Genomic DNA, 12556 nt, shown 5'->3' on the forward strand with positions numbered 1-12556 from the left:
AGTATTAAAGAGATTTTCTTTAAGTAGCTTGAAGTTAAGCCTCGACTAGTGAAAAATTGGCTAAGTATGAAGTCAAAAAGAAACAATGTGTGTGGTGTTAGGAAACATTAAATGCATGAGATGAGGCTAAGTTAGTAGAGGTTTAAAGGAGTTAAGCATTGAAGCAAAGGGCAACCATGCGTAGAGAATATGAAGTTGGACGCATGTTGGCTGAAGCCTTGGCAAAAGGCATTGCTAAAAGTTGCTCATGCGTTGAAGCTGCATGAGCGACAGCGAGAGAAGCTTGAGTGCAAGGTGCTAGGAAAACGATCGCATAACTATGTGGATGGAGCTAAGTGATGCACTAGACGATCGTGTAGCTACAGGTGGCGCTAAACAAAGTGAAGTGATTCACTAGACGATAACTATAGAAGCTAAATGATAGCGCTCGATGATAACACTAGATGATAGCGCTAAACGATGAGCGGGTTCTAGATGACAAACTTAGACGCTAGACGATGCATTAGGCAGGCGCTGGGCAATAGATGCAGACATTGGGTGATGGCGTTACACGATAAGCATACGAGTTAGACGATGGGTGTGATGCATTAGACGATAGGCGTCAACGCTGCACGATGGAGCTAAACGATAGGCACAAGAGCTATTCAATGGGCTATGCGCTAGACGATGAGATTCATCGAGATCGTGAACAACGAAAGATACGCGATAACGAGATTGTTAAGAGCAAGAGATCACTATGCAATGGGACGCAGGCATTAGACAATTGGCAACGGCGAGAGGGCTGGATGATGAACGACAGCGAGAGGGCTAGATGTTAAGCTATAGTGAAAGATTCATTAGAAAATGGAGCTTTGCGATGAAGTGCAAGAGCTGCACAGTGGACTAAACGATGGGTAAAGTGTTTAGGTGATGCTGAGGCTTGCATTATGCTAGGCTAATGAGCTCACCTGGAAAAATGGCTATACCGAGAGGTGGTTGGCTTGAGTTAGTAGGACCATGACGAATAGAGTTTCATGCAAAGAAGTCTTATGCATGGGGAAAACAACTAAAGTAGGTAAATGGCAAGGGAGTAGGTGGTGGCAATAAAGCATGGTGCAAAAACTCCAAAGTATGAGGTATCTTGCATTGATGTTTAGTAAAGATGAGAAGGATCGGCTCCCTTGGCCTATAAATACCACCACAAGGTGTTTCATCAATTCATAACTTGAAATCCTCTTCAAAGAACATTAGGAAGAGTGTTAGAGGGTAGATTTGGAGGACAATATGCATTAATCATGAATGGCATGCGTTGGTAGCAAAACCATGCGTTGATCAAGAAGTTCCAAGAGGATGAGATGTTGTCAGACAGTGAGGTATAGAAGTAGCATCGACTTGGGACGAGAAGTTCTCCCAGAATACTCGTGAGTTTTGAGTGATTTCAAAGCCACCGGAAAGCACTGAGAGTCTAGTTTTTAGGGTAGGGTTGCCGAAGAAGAAGCTCTAAGGAATCAGGCTGAAGAGTGAGGAGAAGATAGAAGGGTCGGGCTTTCAGGTAAGCTTGGGCCAGTCTTGATTTTTTGAAGATTCCGTCCAAACCATGCAGACTTTTAATTAAATATTTTAAGAAAACCTTTCCGATACATTTTAAAACATGTTTATAGAAGGATGTATCTCGAGATAAGGCTGGTAACTATGAGTAATCTATGCTTGAAGTTGAACGTGGAATTTAGGGTTCAAAAGGGAGCCGAGAAAACCAAGGTACTTCTAAGAGAAAGGTTTCTATGTTACCAAGGTGAGTGGCACTTTCCTTTAAGTTTTAAGCATATCTATTAGAGTAAATTATATATGCTATGAATGAGTAATTAGCATGAGAATGAGATTATGTGTTCGGGATAGTCAGGGGGTCAATAGACCTAGTTCTTGAGCCTCGAGTGGAACCTCATGGGATGTTTAGAGGACCGAGAGGTCTAGATCCTTAGCCTATGGGAGGAACCATGTATGGGATGGTCAGAGGACTAGCAGACTTAGCTTTTTGAGCCCCTAAGCAGGGAGCTATGTGCACATAGGAAACAAATGGAAAGCAAGAGAGTGAGCGTTAATGATTAGTATCAGTTGACTATCAATCGTGAGTGTAGGTAGAGTTTGAGATTAGACTGATTCAAAGTTGAGGTTTGAGTATAAAGCAAGAGAGTGAGCGTTAATGATTAGTATCAGTTGACTATCTACCGTGAGTGTAGGTAGAGTTTGAGATTAGACTGATTCAAAGCTGAGGTTTGAGTATTAACCTCGTATTTGGGATATGTTTGTATTATTTATAAGTTGAAATATAGTCTAGAAGTCGCTTACCACTTACTTTGCTTTGTGAAGCTCATTTTTTTTTCATGTTTTTCTTCCCAGGTAGCGAAAGGTGAGGAGTTCCAGGGTACTGCTAAGGTCAAGGTCTACCATAATCACAATCACATTTCCGGGTTTTAGAATTGTTATTGTAAACTTTGTAGTAAGCGTGAGAGTTGTATAAACGTTGTACTAGCTGTAATAAAATGAATTGTTGTTTACATCCTTGGTTTAAAGTTTACTTAGAGTTAAAAGGCTCAGATGGGCAGTAGGTATCACAAAAGGGTGGTATCTGTGGCTTTCACACCTCCCCTCAAGGTCAGGAGGTGGGCTCGGGGTGGGGGTGTGACAACATGTTTTCAGAGCGCAAGTTTCTGGGAAAGTTGAAAAGGTAGTTGATACTAGTTTGGTATCAAAGCATAAGTTTTTTGAAAATCAAAGGGTTGAGCTTAGGAAAAATCTGAGGTTTGAGTTTCGTAAAACCAGAGGGAAGTGTTATAGAGCAAAGGTTTAAAGAGAACCCTAAGACTTAGTCAAAGTAAGACTAAGAGGAATAGAGGAAGTGGTATAACCTAGCAGGCAACTGGAGCTTGGAATCACAACGCTACCTGTAGATCTACCGAGGAAGGTAAGTATGAATTTAATTATTCTCATTTAGAGTTTGAGATAGAAAAGTTATTTGTAGATAGTTTGGTTCGGTGACTAGCTAAGAGGTGGCTAGAAGCAGTATCGTTGAACAGACTGAGTTAATATTAGAGTAGTACAGTGGCAGCGTAGTAATAGTAAGGTTATAAGAGTTTGCAATCGAGGTTGTTGTGAGACCTTAAACTAGAGTAAGTCTGAGTAAATTTCGAGGATGAAATTTCCTTAAGGGGAAAGTAATTGTGAAACCAGAATCTCAATTTCCCTACTTAAGAAGGTAATTAAGAGAATTAACTAAGTATAAGTTATCCTATTTTTAAGAGAAGGAAAATTTTGAAGTGTTGAAGAGATTTTCTTTGAGTAGCTTAACTAGTGAAAATTTGGCTAAGTGTGAAGTAAAAAAGAAACCATTCTTGTGGTGTTAGGAAACATTAAACACGTGAGATGAGGCTGGGTTAGTAGAGGTTTAAAGAAGTTAAGCATTGAAGCCAAGGGCAACCATGCGCAGAGATTGTGAGGTTGGACGCATGTTGGTCGAAGCGTTGGCAAGAGGCATTGCCAAAAGTTGCTCATGTGTTGAAGCTACATGAGCGAGATCGAGAGAAGCTTGAGTGCAAGGTGCTAGGTAGATGATTATATAGCTATGTGGGTGGCGCTAAGCGATGTGCTAGACGATCGTGTAGCTACAGGCGACACTAAAGGATGTGAAGTGATGCGCTAGACGATAAGCGTAGAAGCTAAACGATAGCACTAGACGATAGCAGTAAAGGATGATCGGGCGCTAGATAATCTTATATGCTAGACGATGCATTATGCGGGCGCTAGGTGATAGACGCAGATGCTGGGCGATGGCGTTACACGATAAGCAGATGCGTTACACGATTGATGTGATGCGTTAGACGATAGGCGTCAACGCTACACGATGAAGCTAAACGATAGGAGTACGAGCTATGTGATAGGCTATGCGCTAGATGATGAGAGTCAACGAGATCATTAACAGTGAGAGATACGCGATAGTGAGATCATTGAGATTGAGAGACCAATAAACGAATGAGTTATGCGATGGGACGCAGACACTAGACGATTGGCAATAGTAAGAGGGTCGGATGATGAGTGACAACGAGAGGGCTAGATGTTAAGCAACAATGACAATTTCATTAGACGGCGGAGTTTGGCGATCAAGTGTAAGAGCTGCACAATGGACTAATGAGGGCCAAGTGTTTAGGTGATGTTGAGGCTTGCTTTACGCAAGGCTGATGAGCTCACCCAGAAAAATGGCTATACTTAGAGGTGGTTGGACTTCAGTTAGTAAGAGCTGGACGAATAGAGTTTCATGCAAAGAAGTCTTATGCATAAGGAAGACAACTCCAAAGTAGGTGGTGACAAAGCATGGTGCAAACACTCCAAAGTAGGAGGTGTCTTGCATTGAGGCTTAGTAAATATGAGAAGGATCGGTTCCTTTGGCCTAGAAATACCACCACAAGGTGTTTCTTCAATTCATAACTCGAAATATTCTACAAAGAACGTTAGGAAGAGTGTTAGAGGGTAGATTTGGAGGAGACTATACATTGATCATGAAAGGCATGTGTTGGTAGCAAGACCATGCATTGATCATGAAGTTCCAAGAGGAGGAGATGCTGTTGGACAGTGAGGTCTAGAAGTAGCATCAACTTGGGACGAGGAATTCTCTGAGAATACTCGTGCATTTTGAATGATTCTAAACCACCTGAAAGCTTTGAGAGTCTAGGTATAAGGGTAGGGCTGCCGGAGAAGAAGCTTCAAGAAATCAGGCTGGAGAGTGATGAAACAGCAGAAGGGTCGAGCTATCGGGAAAGCTTAGGCCAGTCTTGATGTTTTGAAAATTTCAGTCAAACCAGAAAGACTTATGAGCTAAGATTTTAACGTATGCTTCCTAAGACATTTTAAAACATGTTTGTAGAAATAAGTATCTCGAGATAAGGCTTGTAACTATGAGTAATCTAAGCTTGAAATTGAATGTGAAATTTAAGGTTCAAAAAGGAGCCAAGAAAACCTAGAAACTTCTAAGAGAAAGGTTCCTATCTTACCAAGGTGAGTGGTACTTTCCTTTAAGTCTTAAGCATATCTATTAGAGTAAATTATATATGCTATGAATGAGTAATTAGTATGAGATTGAGATTATATGTTCGAGATGGACAGGGGGTCAATAGACCTAGTTCCTGAGCCCCAAGTGGAACCTCATGAGATGGTCAGGGGACCGAGTGGTCTAGTTCCTGAGCCTGTGGGAGGAACCTTGTATGAGATGGTCAAAAGGCCGGCAGGCCTAGCTTCTGAGCCCATAAGCGGGGAGCTATGTGCACATAGGAAACAAAGAAAATGCAAGAGAGTAAGCATTTATGATTAATATCAGCTGACTATCTATCGTGAATGTAGGTAGAGTTTGAGATCAGACTCATTCAAAGCTGAGGTTTGAGTATTAACCTCGTATATGTGATATGCTTGTATTATTTATGAGTTGAAATAGACTCTAGAAGTTACTTATCACTCACTGAGCTTTATGAAAATCATTCTTTTCTTTCATGTTTTTCTTCCTAGGTAGCGAAAAGTGAGGAGTTCCAGGGTGCTGCTAAGGTCAATGTCTGCCACAGCCACAGTCACACTTCCGGGTTTTAGAATTGTTATTGTAATCTTTGTAAGACTGAGAGTTGTATAATCGTTGTACTGGTTGTAATAAAATGAGTTATTATTTACATCCTTGGATTAAAGTTTATTTAGAGTTAAGAGGTTCAGATGAGCAGTAGGTATCACAAAAGGGTTGTATTTGTAGTCCTTCACGCCTCCCCTTAGGCTCGGGGTAGGGTGTGACTAAACCAATTAGGTAACTCTATTAAGACACTTCGATCAGATCAAGGTGGGAGTATTTGGGCTTGAAATTCCAGGACTATATGATTGAACACTGGATTCAGTCACAACTCTCTACACCAGGAACACCTCAGCAGAACGGTGTATCTGAACGGAGAAACAAAACCTTGTTGGACATGGTTCGGTCCATGATGAGTTATGTCCAGTTGCCTAACTCGTTCTGGGGATATGTAGTAGAAGCTGCATCTTATGATTTGAATAACATTCCCTCTAAGAGTGTTTCAGAAACACTTTATGAGTTCTGGACAGAACGTAAAGTTAGTTTACGTCATTTCCGGATTTATGGTTGTCTGGCACACGTGTTGGTGCAAAATCCTAAGAAATCGGAACATCGTTCAAAATTATGCATGTTTGTAGGTTACCCTAAAGGAACGAGAAGTGGTCAGTTTTATGATCCTCAGGATGATAAGGTAATTATATCGCCAAATACCACATTCCTAGAGGAATACCACATTTGAGATCATAAACCCCACAGTAAACTAGTATTGGAAGAGATTTCAAATAAGTCTACAGATGAATCAACAACATTTGTTGATCACCCTTGCTCATCAACAAGAGTTGTAGATAGATCAAGGACGTCTGGTCCATCACATCCTACTCAAGAGTTAAGAGAGCCTCGACGTAGTGGGAGAGTTATGAGACAGCTTGACCGTTGTATGGGTTTAACTGAAAGCGAAGTCAACAGACCTGATGATGGCTTAGAGGATCCATTAACATATAAATGGGAAATGGATGATGTTGATCGAGTTCAATTGATCAAAGCCATGGACCATGAAATAGAGTCTATGGACTTTAATTCAGTCTGAGAACTTGTAGATAAACCTGATGAGTTAAGACCTATCGATTGTAAGTGGATCTACAAGCGTAAAAGAGACCATACAGGGAAGGTATAGACCTATAAAGCCTGGTTAGTAGCAAAGAGTTGGACCCAGGTTGAGGGAGTGGACTATAAAGAAACCTTCTCACCTGTTGCTATGATCAAATCATTTAGGATACTCTTGTCCATTACCACTTTTTATAATTATGAAATTTGACAAATGGATGTCAAGAATGCCTTTCTAAATGGAGATCTTGAAGAGAGTATTTATATGGTCTAACCAAAAGGGTTCATTGAATAGGGTCAAGAGCAAAAGGTTTGCAAACTGAAGAGTTCTATTTATGCATTGAAACAGGCATCCAGATTCTGGAATATAAGATTTGATACTGCAGTCAAATCTTATGGCTTTGAACAGAACGTTGATGAATCGAGTGTATACAAAAAGATCATTAACTCCACTGTAACATTTCTAGTTTTGAATGTAGATGATATCCTACTTATTGGAAACAATGTAGGATACTTAATTGACATTAAAAATTGGCATGCAACCTAATTTCAGATTAAAGATTTGGGAGAAGCGCAATATGTTATTGGGATTCAAATAGTTCGAAATCAAAAGAACAAAACTAGAAAGGCAGTCTTGTAAATGGGAGATTGTTAGATATATTTTAATACTGATATGTTTAATTAAAATATGGACTATGTATATGGATTTATAATTTATCACATTGGATTATTTTATTAGATTGGACCCTATTATGTGATCTAATTAATTAAAGCTCTAGATTTCTAATGTAGTATGGACTTAATGGGTAAAAGCTCATTCCTAGTTAAGTAAGGTTTAATGGGAATCCTAATTGAACTAGTATATAAAGAAACCTTAGACTATAGTCCCCAATATACCAAAACAATAAGCACTCAGTTTTTCTTGAATCTTATCTAGATAGAGATCCAAAGGGCATGTGGAGTTTTGGTTGAGGAAGACAATAGCCACTTTAGAACCATCATCAATCTTTCAATGGAATCTGGTACGTATATATTCTTAACAATTTGGCATGAATGATCTTAGGGCTAATCTATTTAATATAGATTTACAGTAATTATGCTAACATTTGAAGCATAATTCAAAACCAAATAAATAAATAAATAAATAATAGAGTACGGTAGGTTTTAGATGAAAAATTGTAGTTTGAGGTGGGATTAGAAAATAATTTAGACAAAAATTGAAATTTATGTTCATCGACTGTATGTTGCATTTTTTTTACGATACATGAGTAGGAGTTCGAACTTCAAACTTCAAGATTGATAGCACAACCTCATATTGTGATGTTATATTATTGTAGCATCATTATAACAATTAGATGAACATTTGCATGGTCATTGTACACTAATAAAAACTTATTTAGGTGATCTAATATTTTTATCCTTTAACTCTTGCATAAATTTATCCTTGTGAAATTGATCTTGATTCACTAATACCCTATAAATGACATACAATAAGTTTTTTAACAACACATATTAAGCTCGGTCAGAAGACCGATGACACGATCGCATTAGAAGTGAAAAACAAAATTTGATATTAATGGAAAGGGATTGATCATGAGTATATAAGCACTATTGATATTAGACATTTTGGATGATATCAAAAGTAAAGTAATGATGGTTTATATCCAAACTGAATAATATCATATCGCTGTGGAAATAGACAGGGTTTCGTTCCCTAAATTATTGAGCATTTTATACTAAAACTCTACTAAATCATCCTAAAACTTTGAATTTGATGAATCAATGTTAGATATCATTTTGTAATTACTTTTATTTTTTCAAAATTTCTATTCTAAACTAATTTGAGGAAGAGACACATTTCTAAACTAATTAGTAACTATTCGAATCATTAACTATCATAGGTTGCCTTAGTAGTAAAAAGGAGAAGTAGTCTGAATAAATGGTAAGAGGTCAAAGATTTAATCCATAGTGGTTATATATATAGTAATTAATTCTCTACGAGTTAAAAAATTGATCTGGACACACACGGATAAAAAAAACGAAAAAAGAGATTGAAATGGAAAGAAAAGAAGATTACAAAATTTGCTCATCCTCACGGGTTGAGCTTATTTTGAAATTAACCCGTGAATATGGATTTTGTATTGTACCTTAGTTGACAGTTATTGGAAATGCTAAGATATATATATAGAATTTTGTCTTTCCTTTCAAATGAATTGAATGGCTACAAATCACAACTCAAACTTCTTATATACCAACATGAAATTACTTGTTCTTTTTTTGTGTAAATATGTAATGCCATTTCATTTCTTTTTGTTTTTTTATTGTTCTTTTTCCTAACATCATTACAAACACTCCCTAGCTGTAAACCGCGTCAGGTTTTGCCATATTAAGAAACCATTGTTCTTTGTTTCATATTTTTTTTAGGTCCTACTATGAACATAATTAGAAGGTTGCGTTCAAATGGAAGTGGGACTTGGGAGTAGCTGAAATTGCTGACTATGAAAATTCCACATAAAATGAGTATTTGAGCTACTCATTGGCAAATAGTAAACGTTACAATAAACAAAGATTTGATATATAATATTGTAACATGAAATAGGCTATTATAGCTTACTCCAATTTCAAGTTGGTGGCTAAGGCACATAGTGTAAGGATGTAATAAGTCTAGGAGTATAAGTATAAAGTTTGGTCGGCTCGATCGCGGTTTACTGATTAATTGTGTGCATGCCCAAATGGAGAGTGGGAGAGGGAATCAACGATTTGTGAATTTTTTTTAAAAAAATAGAACAATATTTTGCACTCCACAACCTTGAGGTTACGGGTGCAACTATTAACCACTTAATATATATAGTTTATCGGCCAGTTCATTTGTTTTTTGTTTTTTGCTTAACCCGAATCCAACCTAATATTTTTTATTTATATATTATCAACCTGAAACACCAAACCGACCGGTTTCGACATGAACCAACAAGCAATTTCAATTGGTTTAAGCGATTTTTGCAGTTTTGTAGTTCTTCATTGCACATCTAAATAAAACATAGAATTGATGTTTTTAAGTTGTGAGTTCCCAAAATCTGAAAAGTCTAACAATGAATGAAGTTTACAACTCTGTATTCTCTGATTCCTTGGCTCAAACACTCTAAATACTCGAAAGGTATTTGACTAAATGTCAAGAGAGTTAGAAGAGGACACTTTAGGGGTCGTTTGGTTAGAAGGTTTTCTGCATATGAATTAGTACAGACATTCAAATCTCATATTTGTTTCACAGTTTTCAACCATTTGTCTGGGAATAAGCTATTCCCAGGCATTCTCATTTTTACATACAATGGTTTTCTATTCCTTTCCAGAACCGTAGGTTTTTTCCTTTTCCCTTCTTATTTATTTTATATATAATTTTACTTTAAATATAATGAATATTGATACTTAACTTATTTTTATAATAAAATTTTATTAAATGAATGCAATTACTTCTTTACATAAATCAATAATTTATTAACCAATAATATCTTAAATATGTTTAACTAGTAAACTAGGATTGATTAAATTTAATTAGTACAAAAATTCTATTTTTATAATAATAATTTATTACTTTATTGTTTTTTTTAATAACCAAGTAATTACTTATTGAGATTAATTTTAATTTGATCATTGATTATGAATATGTAATCGATATTGATTTGTTATTATAAATTTTTATTACTGAAATCTTTAATTTTCAAGTATTCTATTCTTTGATATCTATAAAATTTTAAACCAAACAACGAATAGAGTAGCATTTTGGGAAAAAAGGAAAAAAAGGCTGGGGAGAGGAGTAAATAAGGAAAATGGAGTGAATATGAAGATTGATAAATGCATAGGAAAAAGGGCCGAACAAAATCGATATCGATATATTCATAAAAGTTCTTGAAATTTTCATCGATATCGATATATTCATAAAATTTGAGACATAAATATTTACATCGAATTTGATACTTCCAAACAACACTATCATATTTTGAAATTTCATGAACATTAAGGAAACAAATTTGGAATCTTTATAAAAAGAAACGAATAAATAATAGTGATAATGGAATGCAACGTGGCTATTTTATATTGGTTGCTAAGCTTGGAATTCCTCTAAAAGACAAAAGAGAGAGAGAGAGAAAAAATGTCAGTAAGTTCTCAGAAGTTCAAACTCCCAAGTCCCACATCGAAAGAAGCAGCTTAGTGAATGTGTTAGCGCCTATATAAACATATCAGCCTTTGCATTTGAAATGACGTAGTCGTTTACTAAATTAATAACAAAATTTTGGACTAATCATAAGTCATTACATCGTTTACTAAATTAACGACGAATTTCTAATACACGTGAATTTTCATACTTTACGTGTGTTAATTCTCACATTTTATGGGTTTGATAAGGTTGATTATGAATGAATGCGTTAAAAATCACTTTTTAAACACATGTGAATTTTCACACTTAATAAATTCAATCACACAAGTACTCAATAAGTGGTTAACATATTTGATTTTTTAAATAAAAAATAATGAAAAACAGAAAAGAAAACATCATTTAGAAACTTTTATTGTAAATTCCCTGCTTTTATTGTTTCTCTAGAACTACAAATATTATTTTTAGCTTTTACGCCAAAATGTTTCCTTCATTTCAATTGGAAAACAAATGCTATATAAAGAGGAAACAATAGATGAAGATAGGTAAACATTCAACAAAAATGATGTTGATTAATCCTTCAAATGTGTTTTTCGGAGCTTGCGCTCTCTTTGGGATGCATTGTACAATCTATCAAGCAGATGCTAGAAATATTATTGTAGTCGATCAAGACTACGTAGCTCCACCTTTCAGCATGGGAATACTATCAAAAGAGGTACATATTCCTCCGTTTGGATCGAGTCAAAGTACTTCAGACAATCTACCTCCCTCACCACATTTTCCACCCATCATCTTACATAAGGAATCTAGGATTAACTTTGGAATATTACCAAAAGGCATGTGTATTCCTCCATCTAGACCTAGTAAAAAAACTTCAGACCATCCACCACACCCATCTCATCATGTATCCTAGAACACCTATTCTACCATCTACTGCAAATGGACGGGTGCCTTTATAAGTACGTCATCAGCTCTTATATTTGTTGCAATACCCCTCAATTAAGAGTTCTTGTTACTGCTTTTACTACAAGAGTTGTGACGATATATTTTAAGTCACCATCCTTAAATGTAACTAATATGAAAAACAAGGGTCTACAAGTTTATGAATAAAAATATCTTGTGAAAGGGGTAATTTCAATAATTGTAATTTTTATTTATTTTAATTGCATCTCCTTTTAATATTTTATAACTCTTAGGCTGTGACGAAATAATTACGGTTTCTTCATCTATTAAGAATATTGAGATAAAGGTAATAAATCATAATAAATGAGTGAAAGGAAATGAGTGGAACAAGGGGCCCCATCCTCTCATTGGCCTGAAAGGATATGGATTTAGTGATTATGTTCCTAAATCAATTGTTCATTAGAGAGATAGTGATACTTAAGGAGAAAAGATGTAACTCAGGGGTATTTTAGTATTTGATCTAGCTGGGGTTACGAACAAAATGTGAAAGATCAACTTATTGATGACGGTTAGCTCAAATGAACACATAATATATCTAGAGTGAGGGAAGTGCAACTACAGGCTATAGTGGAGAGTCTTGTTAGTTAATGAATGTTGATTAACTAGGTTAAAGAGTTTGACCGGTCAGTGTCAGATCGTTGGAGCCCATGATCTGTATGTCCATCGGGTCTCCTTGCTAGCTAAATACGGACAAAATTGAAGAGGTAGGTGAAGTAAGAATTTGAAATGTTCAAATTCGGGTTTTAGGAAAATTTTATTTATAT

The sequence above is a fragment of the Benincasa hispida genome, chromosome 3, assembly GCF_027475165.1.
Source record: "Benincasa hispida cultivar pf3 chromosome 3, pf3_genome.v1.1, whole genome shotgun sequence".
Taxonomy (NCBI): domain Eukaryota; kingdom Viridiplantae; phylum Streptophyta; class Magnoliopsida; order Cucurbitales; family Cucurbitaceae; genus Benincasa; species Benincasa hispida.